Source organism: Haliotis rubra, unplaced genomic scaffold (assembly GCF_003918875.1).
Source record: "Haliotis rubra isolate DU_JTF1 unplaced genomic scaffold, ASM391887v1 Scf349, whole genome shotgun sequence".
NCBI classification, from domain to species: Eukaryota; Metazoa; Mollusca; class Gastropoda; order Lepetellida; family Haliotidae; genus Haliotis; species Haliotis rubra.
This window is the reverse complement of record NW_025767023.1, coordinates 670292-685445: the sequence shown is the minus strand read 5'-3', so window position 1 is coordinate 685445 and position 15154 is coordinate 670292. Positions and strand designations below refer to the sequence as shown.

The 15154-nt window shown below is 37.5% G+C and overlaps 1 protein-coding gene across 1 annotated transcript in view; it reads left to right on the top strand.

The window, feature by feature from the left end:
- Positions 1–2528: 2528 nt before the first annotated feature.
- Positions 2529–15154, top strand: part of LOC124284951 (gelsolin-like protein 2) — a 44443-nt gene continuing 31817 nt past the window's right edge. Inside the window, exon 1 of the mRNA XM_046721083.1 lies at positions 2529–2666. The gene's annotated coding sequence lies outside the window, so the exon portion shown is untranslated. The remainder of the gene's footprint in view (positions 2667–15154) is intronic.

Here is a 15154-nt window from a genome sequence, read left to right as displayed (position 1 = left end):
CAGGTTTACATCTATTGATTATGTATACCAGCGGATAATTATATTATTGAGTAAGAAAACTTTAGTAGTATTTAATTTAATCCCTTTTTCTGCTATCATGGTTGCCTAGAAAATATTCATGATAATGAAAAACTACATTTCATTTACAAACCGCCGGCTGTAACGTCATACAGCCGGAAACTTTTGCGGCGTTAAACAACAAACAAACACACAAAATCATATCTTAGTTCCCGCTATCGCTAAACAAATTATACCCATGCAGGTTACAAATGATCTCCAGTAACCCATGCTTGTCATAAGAGGCGACTAACGGGATCGGGTGGTCAGGCTCGCTGACTTGGATGACACATGTCATTGTATCCCTAATGCATAGATCGATGCTCATGCTGTTGATCACCGGCTTGTCATATAGCTGGAATATTGCTTTAAACAAGAAACAAACTAGAGCTAAACAAACTAGCAAAGTGAGAACATTGCATCACACGACCGAAGCAACGTTAGTTTGGATTTTATGAGCGCTTTACCTTCAAAGTTTTCTCCGTTCGAGTATCTGGCATACGTACAAAATGATATATAATGATAATAGCAGGAACGTGAGTCGGAATGTTTGCACATCCCATGGATGGAGAAGATTCATGCAATCAGTATAAAACTTGAATGTTACATATCGATAGTTTTTAATGATATTGTCATGATAGAGAAGAGTATGGGAGAGAGGTTTTATGCCGCATTTAACAATATTCCAGCAATATCACGGCGGGACAATAATGGGCCTTAACATATCTATCTGTAGAAAAGAAGAACGATATTTGATGATGTTTGTTTGGTTTGCTGTGTAACCACGCACCCAGCAATAGTCCACCTATATGGCGGCGATCTGTAAATAATCGGATCTGGACCAGACAATCCAGTGATCAACATCAGAAGCATTGATCTAAGCAACTGGGATACGATGACATGTGTCAGCCAGGTCAGCGAGCCTGACCACCCGATCCCGTTAGTCGCCTCTTTAGACAAGTATGGGTTACTGAAGACCAATGCTAATCCGGATCTTCACGGCTCTTCGTCGTGAACAAAGCATGAAGCACAAGATTCCAATCAGTAAGCTATATTGTAATTGCACCGGTCAGTGGGTCAGTGTGCATTCTCAGCGCCCTGGGTGGGGGTGGGATAGCCTAGTGGTTAAAGTGTTCGCTCGTCACGCCGAAGACCCAGTTCGATTTCCCGCATGAGTACAATGTGTGAAGCCCATTTCTGGTGTCCCCTGCCGTGATATTGCCGGAATATTGCTAAAAGCGGCGTAAAACTAACGTCTCAGTCATCTCCCTGGCGAATATATATATTCAAACGGTTTGCACGTCACAAGGTCCACGTACAAGGTATGAAACTCATTCCGGCTGTCATACAGCTGTCAACAGACACACTCCAGTGATGCTGGACACAGTGACACAGTCGTGCATTTACTGAGTTTGTAGAAAGTAATAAAAGTTAAGTTGTTAAGTTAATTGGAATTACTCTCACTCTCTAACTCACACATTTGAACGTTTAACAGTACAACATGATCTTAAACATATAGATACTTAATCTGTTGTACAAGGCCAAAACCGAACTTTCTATTCCCTAATATCCCACACCCTACTCATCACTGAAGTTAATTTACTACTTCATTGTTATTAAATGCTTCTGTGATAAACCTGTAGACCCACATTCTTCAATGTTTCAGTGCATCAGTTCAGAGGCTTTTATTATTGTTTGATGTTTTACTGCTTTTGATATTTCTTGTACTTCCATCGTTCAAATTTAACTATTAGAAGCACCCCCACCCAACTCCCACACAAAAAGGAAAAGACCCCCCAAAACAAACAAACCCAAAACAAAACAAAAACAAACAAAACAAATCAAAAACCAAAGAGAAACAACAAACAAACAAAAACAAAACAAAACACAAAAACATTAAAAAAACAAAACAACAAACAAAACAAATAACAACACAGAAACAATACACACAAAAGCAAAAACAAATAAAACACACACACCCCAAAAAAAGAAAAGAAAAAAGAAAAGTAAAAAAAAAAAAAGGAGAGAAAATATAAACACCAACAAAAACCCCATCAAAACAAAACAAGAAGAAAAAAACAACAAGAAGACATTCTGTGCAGGTTAAATCAACGTTAATTGATGTAATTATGGGCTAATTAATCAATTAATAAAAGAGTGCTAAAAAAACTGACACTTCCTTCCCAGTGCAGCATGCTCCTTGGTCATTAGCTAAGGTTTGTGAGAAACCTTCTGAACATGTCAAATACAAAAAACATACATCACGTTGAATCAAGGCCTAGCTCTTCTATCACCTTATACTATTGCATATACATTTTTATTAAAACTCAGTTCAATTCAGTCAGCAATACTGCACAAGTGTGTACGCTGGAACGTTAACAGATATCATTCCGAACTTCATGTGTACTATGTACTGTGTACAGAAAACACACCCATTCAAGACACTCACTACGAGGCCCAGTCAATCGTATCGCCCCTTGTAACCCCTGACCCCGACCCTCATCGCTACCTTATATGGCAACATCTGGGTCAAGCGGAGAATCCGGAAGCTGTAGCATAACGCAGGTCGACGCCTTCTGCACTCCACGTTCTGTCGCCAGCACGAGCAGGTAAGGATAGTTTCTAGATGACGATGTTTGTCATTATTTTCTCGAACTCGTGGGATACCTCTTAGTGCAAGAAAACGCGTGGTTATTAGTCTAAAGCAGTCGTAGGGACCACGCCCATTCAGAATCACGTTCATGCTGGTGCTATGTACCGTTCTTTGAAGGTTTTCACCGAATTGTCTTGCTCAGTCATGCGTGCCTCTCGTTCTCAAAGGAAGGATATGCCTTCAACGGGACTTTTACTAATGATATCATTGTACCAGAACATTTGATTCCTATAAACTCAGGGATCGTCAATTCCTTTTTCTTCAAAGACGTCGGTTTTTACTTAGTGCATTCAATTTGGTCGACTGGTTGCTGTTGTGTCTTGGGTTAGATCAACGCGACCTGTCTGGCCGATGTCTGAGTGTGAGAAATTTAAATGTCTGGCAAATTCTATTTTGAAGTTTGGTTCGTTGTCAACTATTTTCCCGAGTTGACATCGTAATTACAACAGCTACAAAGGTAAATATGATGTACAGGAATTTCGATATCACCATCATTAGTCTATATTTTCTCCTGTTAAGAGCCAAAACGGAAGGGTATCCGGTTTCATTATTTTCAGACATCAGTTCCAGAAGATTTTCAACCTCACATTAGAAACGTCTGTGTGTCGAAATTCCGAAATACACATTACACACTGTGTTTACATTGTTTTGTTAAGAATGAGAGTTCATCAATACACTTTATGATCATAACATGCAGATAAATATGTTAAATGAATGACAAAAACCCCAAACAATTTAAGATTCAGAAATTAACTGTGGACACACAGGGGAAATAATTAGATTGATAGGTGGGACAACAGCCCTGTGCACATTTCTTATCATTTTAAGATTGAGGAAGGAAAATGGAGGAATTTTGATAGACTGTAACCTGAGCTTCCTTAGTTAGCAGGGAATGAAGGATGACTATCTCATTACAATCATATGAGGATAAACAACCTCTTTAGTGGCACAAGTCCAGTGATGATATTCTCTGACACCAACCTCCCTTAAATACTTAAAACATTTATTGTATTAAAAACCTGAAAAACCCTGAATAATTTGATAATGTGAAAAAATGTAAAAAAATCTTTGCAAATAATTTGCATTCCTCTGTCATGTTGTGTGTTAAGTGCTTTCTCCATAAGCTGTATCTTTGCTTAAAACACCATGACTTGATATTTATCTGTTGGATGCTAGTGTGTCACCAGCAACCCTGTGTGACTGGTTCATAGTTCATTGTAGCAACATTTCCCCCTACTTCCTTCCCCAACAAGGAGCGTGGCTGTTGAGTCAGCCATGAGAATTCCACTACATTCTTGTGAATAAGCAACGTGAAGGAGGCTGTCAGGGCTGGACATGTGATGTTGACCTGCTAGAGAAAGGTGACACTAATCTTTCTGATAGGACACCAACAAAAATCTACCACAAGAAAACAATATAAAAATTATTTCATCTACATTTATTGGTGATGGTTATCTTAAGAATAATTGTTTTGATCATTCGCTCTGCTTGTATTTATTGTTTTTGGAAAAATGTATAATATGTTTACATTTTTTCCTAATGACGATTTATATGCATATTGTAGCTACTGCAAGTGACCCATGACACTTGTATATGCGCTCACACACGCGCACACACACACACATGCACACACAGACATAGAGAGTCACGTGCACACACAGACATAGGGAGAGAGGGAGAGACACACAGGCACAGGCACAGGCACATTAAATGTTTTGATCAAATTTGATCAGATCAAACTAAACAACCAAACATCTTTATGTGAAGTAATGTTGAAAATATATACTGAAATTAATGAAAACAATTCTTGCCTTAGTCTACTTGATGCAATTACTTTTATTTTAACAACCAAAATTGTTTAAAGGATTATATTATAGCTTAAAAATCATTCCTTCACTTTCAAGCAAGCTGCTGGCATAATCCCCCTACCAGATTCAGGATGAGTGCCTAGAAAGGGATTTGAACCCATCATTGTAGGTTTCAAGCACATTTTGTGGAATTGATACAAAAGCAAATATATTACTCAACTCGGCACAGCAAATTACTGAGCTTTGTCATCAAAGTTTTACCTATTTGGGGTGGTGGGGTAGCCTAATGGTTAAAGTGTTGGTCACACCAAAGACACAACATGGCTACAATATGTCAAACTCATTTCTAGTGTCCATCGATGTGATATTGCTAGAATATTGCTAAGAGCAGTGTAAACCATAATCACACACATATTGAATTTGACCTCCTTGAGAAAATGATCAGACTGATTTTGTGAATTGATACAAAAGCAAATATATTAGACCAGATGTTGTGAATGATTTTACATAATTAACACTGGTAGAGTGGTAACAAACATTTAAAAAGATATTTCAGATTATTTTGCTTTTCAAAGTTTACTGTATATGTTAATTTTGCAGGTTTTATTTCATGTCTTTATCATAAACATTGGAAAATATTGTTGATCATTGTTAACCTATTTGACTTTGATAGAATCCATATGTCAATTAAAAAGGTTTTGCCCCACTTTCATATCCACACTTACATCATGAGTCAATGCCCAATGAAACTTGTTAATGCCTGTTGATCATGGCTCAATGACTTTGTATCCCCTCTTGAATATGTTCTGTACTCACTCACGTTTTCAGTTTCCATGTTCTAAGTTTCATTATTCTTGTTCAATAACTTTCTGACTTTCATGACTCTCTCAGTCTGTTGTTGATATATTGTGAACGTATTCAAATGAAAGTTCATTGGCACAGTTAACTGCTCACAGCGTATTGACTATTAGTTCACTAGGCAGGTGTATCTGTTAACAAAAACAATCCATATTTGGATCATGTATGAAATAAACTGTAGGTAGTCAGGTAGGTTACGACACAAGTAGGTTTATTCTACATGCTTCTTCATAGTGAAGTAAAATCGGAAAGGGTCATATTTTCATTTTGTTGGGGTAGTGTTTTCTAAGTAAGAACTTGATGAATAATTAAATATACTGCTTGTAGGCAAATCAAATTAAGGCAGTTAAGAACTTGAATTATTTTCTTACAGTACTATAGATATATGTATCTCTGCATGTAGTCTGAGACTTGTTTTGAGAGGAAAGAATTACAGAAATGTATGTAAATAATATTTTCTTGTCAATTATCAGCTGATTATTGACATATTTTGACATTATCAAGAGTGTGTTTGGATGTCGACCCATCATTTAGTTTAGCACCATGTCCTTGGTTTTGTCTCAAGAAAGCTTAGTAGGTACTTAACATAAGTAACACATCTGCCAAATCAGCAGTTAGATATTGATAGGTAGTGTTGCCATGGCAACATGGGGGAGTGACAGCTGGGGCGGATAATGTGAGATCATACATTCTTTGATGATGATGTGACGGCCATTTTGCTGAGAAGAGTTGTGTTAGCTTTGACTAACAAATATGTGCTTTCATGCAGTTTTATTTTAAATACTGATAATGTACTTACTGAAAGGGTTTAGTGTATTTCTATTTTAGCAGCTAGTGGTGTATGAAATGGTAGAGGTCTTAGTTGTGAAGTGTGACATTGGTAGCTGTTGTATATGTAAGTAGTTGTTTGGACAGTAGTTGTGTTAATATTTTGAAGTGGCGATATGATGAACCTGAGGACTGGTGGCAGTAACACAAGTAATAGGAGACACAATAGGACAAGAGGTAGTAGCAGAAGCATTAGTAATAGAGTGAGTAATGGACTTGAATTTTACGCCGCTTTAAGCAATATTCCAGCAATATTACGGCGGGGGACACCACAAATGGGGTTCACACATTGTACCCATGTGAGGAATTGAACCTGGGTCTTCAGCGTGACAAGCGAACACTTTAACCACTAGGCTACCACACTGCCCCGGTAGTAATAGAAACAACAACATAAGCAGTAGTAAAAGCAATAACACAAGTAGCAGTAACATTGACACAAGTAGCAGTAACACTGACACAAGTAGCAGTAACACTGACACCAGTATCAGCAGCATGAGACCAGTAGCATAACACAAGTAGCAATATCAACAATAACACAAGTAGTAGTAAAGCAATAACACAAGTAGCAGTAACACTGACACAAGTAGCAGTAACATTGACACCAGTATCAGCAGCAAGAGACCAGTAGCATATGACACACAGAGTAGTATCAACAATAACAAGTAGCAGTATCAACAGCAATAACACAAGTAGTAGCAGCAACACTAACACAAGTAGCAGCAACATTGATACAAGTATCAGTAACATTGACACAAGTATCAGCAGCATGATACCAGAAGTAGCATAACACAAGTATCAATATCAACAATGACACAAGTAGTAGTAGAAGCAATAACACAAGTAGCAGTAACATTGACACAAGTATCAGCAGCAAGAGACCAGAAGTAGCATAACACAAGTAACAATATCAACAATGACACAAGTAGTAGAAGCAATAACACAAGTAGCAATAACAATGACACAAGTAGCAGTAACATTGACACCAGTATCAGCACCATGATACCAGAAGTAGCATTACACAAGTAGCAATATCAACAATAACACAAGTAGTAGCAACAATAACACAAGTAACAGCAACACTGACACTAGTAGCAGCAGGAAAATACCAGAAGTAGCATAACACAAGTAGCAATATCAACAATAACACAAGTAGTAGAAACAATAACACAAGTAGCAGAAGAAACAATAACACAAGTAGTAGAAGCAAGACCAAGTAGCAGTATTAACACAAGTGGGAGTGGCATAACGGAAGAGCAAGCAGTAAAAATAGAAACATCAACAGGAAGATAATTATTTTTTCGTTGCTAAGTTGATGTGGAACTCTCCTATGTTTAATGCAGTACAGAATTCTGTAATCCTGCAGTTTTCATGTACAACAGATCAAGTTTTCGATACTGGGAACTCCTGTATCAAGAATGTTACTCTTTCAAACAAGTACTGTTAAAAAATTGATGTGTTGATAATATTAAACTGAAATACAACTGCGGCTTAAAGTGCCTGAAGAAGAGTATCAGATTTCTTGGACAAGGCCAATACGCTTACTCATGTAAATTTATCATACAGAATTCCTTCCATACTTGTGTAATAAAACCCAGAGTTCATGGAACCGGCAGAAACACTGCTACATGTAGCTAGGGGTAGCTGGCAATAAGGAACTGTTCCTGGTTAATGAGGAAGCTTAACTCTTGGATTCTTGCTGCGAGGGGAATTGCACTCAGTTGACTGTGTGATGCTTCAAGGATATAGACTTAACTTGAGGATTTTATCATTAACCACTTGCAACTTGTAACATGGAATTGGGAAACAAAAGACTTAAATGTGAAAAAAATTAACCACTTACTCTTTAACCTGGAAGCAAATGATGAGATGGGTTCACTTGAACAACACTTAGTTCCTTTTATGTTTTGGACTTCGAACACAAATACATGTAAGAGCTGAGAGGCTGATTGTGGATGTCATGTGAAAGAGGTTTTTTCATGTATTAAATATATACATGATATAGTTCTTAAAGTTTTCATTTTTAGAAGAGGTTTATAAAAGGGACAAGTCCATGGCAACCAGAGATCCCGCTACAGGTTCCAAGAATTTAGTACAAAAATGTATTGGGAACTGTTTTACTGAAGCCCCTGCTAAATATTGTCTCGTGTCTACAGTTTAATTGACTTACAAATAATCTTTAGTCAAACAAAAAAAGTCATAATTTATCTGTGCATGGTCGGAGGGAAATGCAAACATTATCTACTTGTAGTGCAACCACTGAAGTTTTTGTTGTCATGAACAATATATGACATGACTGACCATTGGTCCGGGTGGTCGTGTGGGTGTCTGTGGGTACCTGTGGGTACTCTGGTCCTGCTCAGGACCCACATGACCGAGGTATCCGAGTTCCCAGTCCCTGCCCAAGTCGATGATGTCATAATCTGTCTCACAGTCCCTGAACCACATTATTTTCCCAACAGCCTAGCCCTCCCTGCAGTGCTAATGCCCTAAATGAAGCAAGTCTAGATTTCTCCAGGTTCTGAATCTGTGGTCTCCTTGGGGCTTCTTTTCAATTTAAATGAGTTTATTGGTTACAATTAAAATTATATGTATTCAGATACTAAGCATTAGTCTAATGATCACAAACCTACTTTCAAAAACACTTGTTTGCTCGCAGATTTGCTCATAGAGCTGTGTCTTGTGGCATAAGTGGTGAGACGATATATCCTGATACCAATTTAATGAAAATATTGGTAAGGAATTGGCAAGGAACCTGCGAGACGATTATGATCACCATACAATGGTGGTGATATGATACATATCCTATTACTTTAGATTTCTAAAAACTAACAGATGGATATGATAGATAAAATGACTGAAACTATATTTGTTAAACAGCAGAACTTGTGTTACATTCACACACACTTAAAAGCTGTTGATCTAATACAATTTCAGCATTTAATGCTTAAGAAAGTACAGTCAAACATATTCAGTATACCTTGATCTAAAATTTTAAACTGAAGTTTCCCTTGGGAAGTTGTGTTTCTACACCAATGCTTCCATAAACAATTCAGTGTAATTTATATCAGAATTCCGAATCACTGAACCCGACCGCGTCATACCAAAAGACGTTAAAATATGGTACTTGTTGGTCCCTGCCTGGTGCTCGGCATTTATGGGTACAACAAGGACTGGTCGGCTCGAGTCAGTATAATGTGTCTGAGTGGGGTATTCATGCTTTACTGCGGCATGGTATCTCAGTGGGCTAGCACTATAAAACCAGCTTCAGTCTGGGCTAGTACAAGCAGCCGCACCTACACATACACACGCATGCACATCGTCATATGAGCGAAATATTCTCCAGCGAGAGTTAAACCCAATTTCACCTCACCTCACCGAATCACTGAAAAAAACTCTTAAGTCTGCTTTCTAAATTTTGTCTTATCTTTGTTCTCTTTCTTAACAAAGCTAAGACATTGTTCATAGTTGTTAATAAATGGTGTTATTTGTCAAACAACTAACCATATTTCAATTACTTGAAGACGAATATTCTACAGTTTACAGAGTTTGAAAACTGTTCACATTCTTTCACTTCTACACCAACTCGTTTGTTCATGTAACAAAGATAACAGCAAATTCCTTTAAGGTTCAATTTGTTTTTAAAATTCAGAAGAATTTCAAAGACACTCCCTCCCTATTCCTAATGCAATACTCCTTACAACTTTCAGCTGTGCACAATTTGAAAGAATAAACCTTTGATAAGTACACACCTACAAATACTGGATACAGAAATAAAACCCTTTCTTCAAAGATTTCAGATTAATTGTCATAAAAATTACAATTGAATGGATATCACAAAATCAGAATAAGATCATAGGAAAAATCAAATTTTCTTTGGGTGAATTAATATATATTTACAAGAGGACATTGTTTGATTGGTCAAATTAAAAAATCACTTGGAATTTAGCTGAAAAGTTTAGATAAAAAGAAAACAATCAAATTAAAAGATAACTTTGTTGGTTAATTAACTATCATATGACAAATTTAACAAAGTCAAGTTGAAGAACATTTTCATGAAGTTCACAATGCAATCATTATCTCCAAGTAAAAGAACTTTAACTGAACTTAGTCGACACTTCAACATGACTTTTAGTTTTCTTAGTAAATTACGTAAGTTGTATCGGGATATATCATCTGTTGTGGGGATACATTGATGTATCATGGACCCTCGAGACATGGATATCCTGATATATTGCTTAAATGTATTTTGTATCGATACACTCGTATCGTGTAGTTGATGATGCAAACATTGATACTATCGATGAATCGTTACACCACTATTTGCTCATCATTTGATTTTCTCTTTGAATTGTAAAATCCACATTTTTGTCTACAGTTTATCAGTGTTTCATCATAGACTGGAAATTGATATCCTCATTTATTTTGTCAGTACATGAGTGTATGTTATGTTGTAATATTCCAACGAGTAGCAGGTTGTGAGAAAGGCTACAAGTCTGGTAGTATTGGTAAACAAGCTGTGCATGGCGCTGCCAGGGCCGAGGAATGGTAAAGTAATACCACATGCACTAGGAAAGGCCATTCTGCTACAGGAACCGATTCCTACATTCTCATATGTGGACCATTGTACCATGTTTCTCAAACAGCAGGCTCACTGGGTCAAACATGTTTGGGACAGTAATTTTTTCAGACTGTTTTTACATTTTTTGTTCAAGGCATGTTTAGGAGGTCTCCCATTCAAAGTATGAAACCAGCATTACCTGCTTCTCTAAGGGCTTCTCTAAGGGCTTTCTCCCCTATAACGATGATAATTCATAACTGAAATAAATACCCTTCAGAATTATACTTTTCAGTGAGTCACAAATAGTACAATATCAATGAACACTGAAGTTTAGCAAAACAAGCATCACCAAATGTTGTCTGCATGGTTTGGTGAACTTGTAATTGTTTAAAGCTTCATTCGGCATTACGTGGGTGGTGGGGTAGCTTATTGGTTAAAGAGTTTGCATGTCATTATTGGTTTGATTCCCACTTGCAAACAATGTGTGAAGCCCATTTCTGGTGTCCCTTGCTGTAATATTACTGGAATGTTGCTAAAAGTAGCGTAAAACAATATATTTACTCACTCACATATTCGAGCTATATCACAAAGGTCTGTAAATCATCCAGTCTGGACAGGCAATCCAGTGAGCGACATCATGAGTATTAATCTAGGCAATTAGGATTATAATGACATAAGCCCGGCAGTGAGTGAGTGAGTTTAGTTTTATGCCCAGAAGCAAGCAATATTCCAGCTATATGATGGTGGTGTGTAAATAATTGTGTGTGGACCAGACAATTCAGTGATCAACGTGAGCATCGATCTACGCAATTGGAATATGATAACACGTGTCAACCAGGTCAACGGGCCTGACCCACCCGCCTCTTATGACAAGCATGGGGTACGGAAGATAAATTCTAACTTGGATCTTAATGGGTAGACCAGGCTATAACAAGCTTGGGTTGCTTAAGGCTATTTCTAATCCCCAGCATCACAATGGGGAGGTAATGGGGGATATATAAAGTGAACTACGGTAGTTGTATGTGAAAACATATGTTCAGCTACTTTAGGCACCATTTTGCTGTGTTGATCTGAAATATAAATTCCTGATATATTTTATGTGGTGAAATAGTTCATGGTCAATAAATACATGTACATCTGTGGCTGTGTCATCATTGGCATGGTACACAGCGTACAGATCAATGTTAGAATATTAATCATATTTTATTATTTTATTTTGATACTCCCTTGCCATTTGGTTGATCTGAATCAGATATTTAGCTGCCAAAACTGATTGATTGCCTGAGCGTCTTGACATTGTGTTCCTCAGTTTCCCTTTAGCAGTTTTGTTTAAATGAAAGTAGGGTAATCATTGATAGTGTGATTAGTTGGCTGACAAATTAATGTGTTGTTTTTAAAATTTCTGTAATACAAGCATGCAAGGATTCCTCTGTGGATATGTCAAAATCCATGTACACTGTAAAACAAGGGTAATGTTTTAGAGAGAACCTGGAAAAAATTGGAAATGGAATGCTAAAATGTCTTTTAAAAAAGGTACAGGTATGATCCAGAGACCATGTTAGCCTTTCTAAAAAGTAGGCCCATGGCCCACCTGTCATCAGTTATGAAGGCCATTTAGAAAACATTATGGGTCATGTCAAATTGCTGTGACTTGTTAGCCATTCACTACTAGTTACCAGAATGAGTTGATTTAGTTTTTCTAAACGTTCCCTCTGGTTTGCGCTGGCCATTTCCTCCTCCATTTTGTGGACTATTACAGACTATCCTTAGAAAAATCAGTAAAAAAAATGAAGGGGAGATAATTCCCTTTGGTGGTGTCCCAAAGAGGAGCAGCAGTTATGTCCCTTTACGAGCTCTCCCTGAAGTCCACCATATTGCTACTTCATATTTTCCTCTGTAACCACCCAGTGCAGATGTATGTGCTGGCAAACTTTGGAAAATTTTATCATCTGTGTTTTTCTGAATCAGTGAATGAGAATGAGTTCATTTAGTTTTTCTAAGTTCCAATACAGCGAAGGTCAACAATTTGAAGAAGAAAAACCAAATAAAGATCTTCTCAACACATTTATAAAAAAAGTTATCATTGATACTAAACAAATTTGAATGAAAAAATAAATGATAAATTATAGATAATACCCAATTTCAATGTTCATTAGCAACTCGTCTGAACACTTCAAAACTGACTCAATAGGTTCTTAGTCTAGCTGAAACTGTAAATCTGAGCTTTCAGCCTGAAAAGTTTTAAATAACACAACTGGACACAATGAGCATAATTATCAGTCTGACAGTGACTGATACATTCATACAGTCAGATTATGTTTTCAGATGTCATATGTCTTTGAACGACAGTTTTTACTCTCGCATCAACAAGGTGGACAGACAGTGATGATGGTGGCTTGTGTTTAAGAGGAAGTTGTCTTTGATAAATTTGTGACATATTCTATAATTGTCCGTGCAAAAATCAAGAAAATGGAGGATGTTCTTGAGCATCTGAAATCCTATAACATGATGATGCTTGAACTGTTGGTCTAAATTCTCAGCTCACTTCACTGAGGGAACGTAGTGCTATGTTATTTTTTAACAAAAACATTCTTTGTTTGGAGTTTTGTACTGACTTGCTAAGCGGAAAGCTAACTGAATGACTGCACCAACACAACCATATCTGTACTGTGTGCCTTACAATATTAAGCATGAATAGTGCATGCACCTATTCACCTCTGCACATGGATAAAGTGGACTCAGATAGCGATTTTGAGCAATTACATTGATAAAAAGCGCTTTACAAATATTTGTATGTATGTATGTATGCATGCGGGTGCAGCCTAGAATTAACGCTGATCACCATAGCTAAATATACTAAGGTACTCGCTGCTCCATTGACCAGAGTAATAATATATAGCCTTTGGTGTGTGGATTTGGCACATTGGTTGTTTTTGTGCCAACTGCATCAACTATTGTGACATGTTATGCTTCAGTACTTTTGATACGTATAGGGATGTGAATATAAACATGAAAAAATGAATCATTAGTTTGAACATAGTGTTTATATGAAATCAATAGCCACTTGTTCACGACTTATCACTTGAATCTGATACTTACTTGGATCATTCCTGCTCTGTCCCCAAGCTTAGAGCCAGCAGATTTGGTTCCTGTGAAGGTTAAACAGCTGGCAAGAACTAAAGAGCATTCTAGTTACTAAAACTAAAAGTATCTATGTTAAGAGGTTAGGACCTTTCTAGCTACTTCATATTCAAGGAATAAGAGCATTCTACATACATGTACTTGTATCAAGAGCATTCTTGTTACTATAAACATGAGGGGAAAAACATATGACTATATTTAACTCACTCACTCACCATGCTCACTCACTCACTCACTCACTCACTCACTGAGTGACTGTTTTCAGTGGTATGTTCAATCAGTATATACTGTTAGTTCATATCTCCGACCTGGGTACAGAAAAGTAATCACCATAATAACATATGAGGGTCATGTATTGCATGATGTCTTCCAGTCTTTGGCCACTGTGATATTATTTTTTTATTTTTATTGGATATTTATATAGCGAACATATCCATGCAACTAGTGCATACTCAAGGCGATGGTATTTTTCCCCTCGATCATTGGATGTCAATCTCAACGGCACATCGTATTATCAATCTCAACTCCCTGGGGAGTATACAACTCTTGCTGCCACTAGGCGCACAGAGTTTTTGTGGCTTTCTCATGCTAAAGAGGTACCTATTCACAGCTGGGTGGACTGGGACACTTGTCACAGTACTTTGTCCAAGTTTACTGCACGTTGCTGTACCTGCAACTAGGTGTTTGCACGTATTCATGTGGCCACCATCTGGTCATATACCAACGGATTCATGGTTTTTTTTAAGTGCACAGGGTTGTGTACTGTACACTAGGGGTTGTGACAACACTGAAAGAGTCTGCACACAAAGTCTCCAAGGTTTTCACACCTGGTCACAGTTGGCTCGATCCCGGCACCTCAAGCTCGCTGGATCACTAGCCTGGCGCCTTAGCCAGCTCGCCCACCGCGCCCCTTATCGCTGGGATATTGCTAAAAGCGGCGTAAAAACATACTCACTCACTCCAGTCTTTAGGGTATCTTCATGATGATGTTTATTTGCAGGATACTGTCATTTCCTGATGGCTGAATATTTGAAGTCAACAAAGTATCATAGGTTTTTGTAAACCTTTATGAAAAATATGCAAAAATGGTGTTTTAAGTTGGTATGTAAAATGTCACCTTGGCATGATGAGTCATTCACATATGTTGTACTCACTGGAGGCCATATGGAATAGTGCATGTTGGGATAACTGAGGCATGATGGGAGCTATTCTGCTTGAGTGGACAGGAGGTATGTCTTTTATGATGAGACA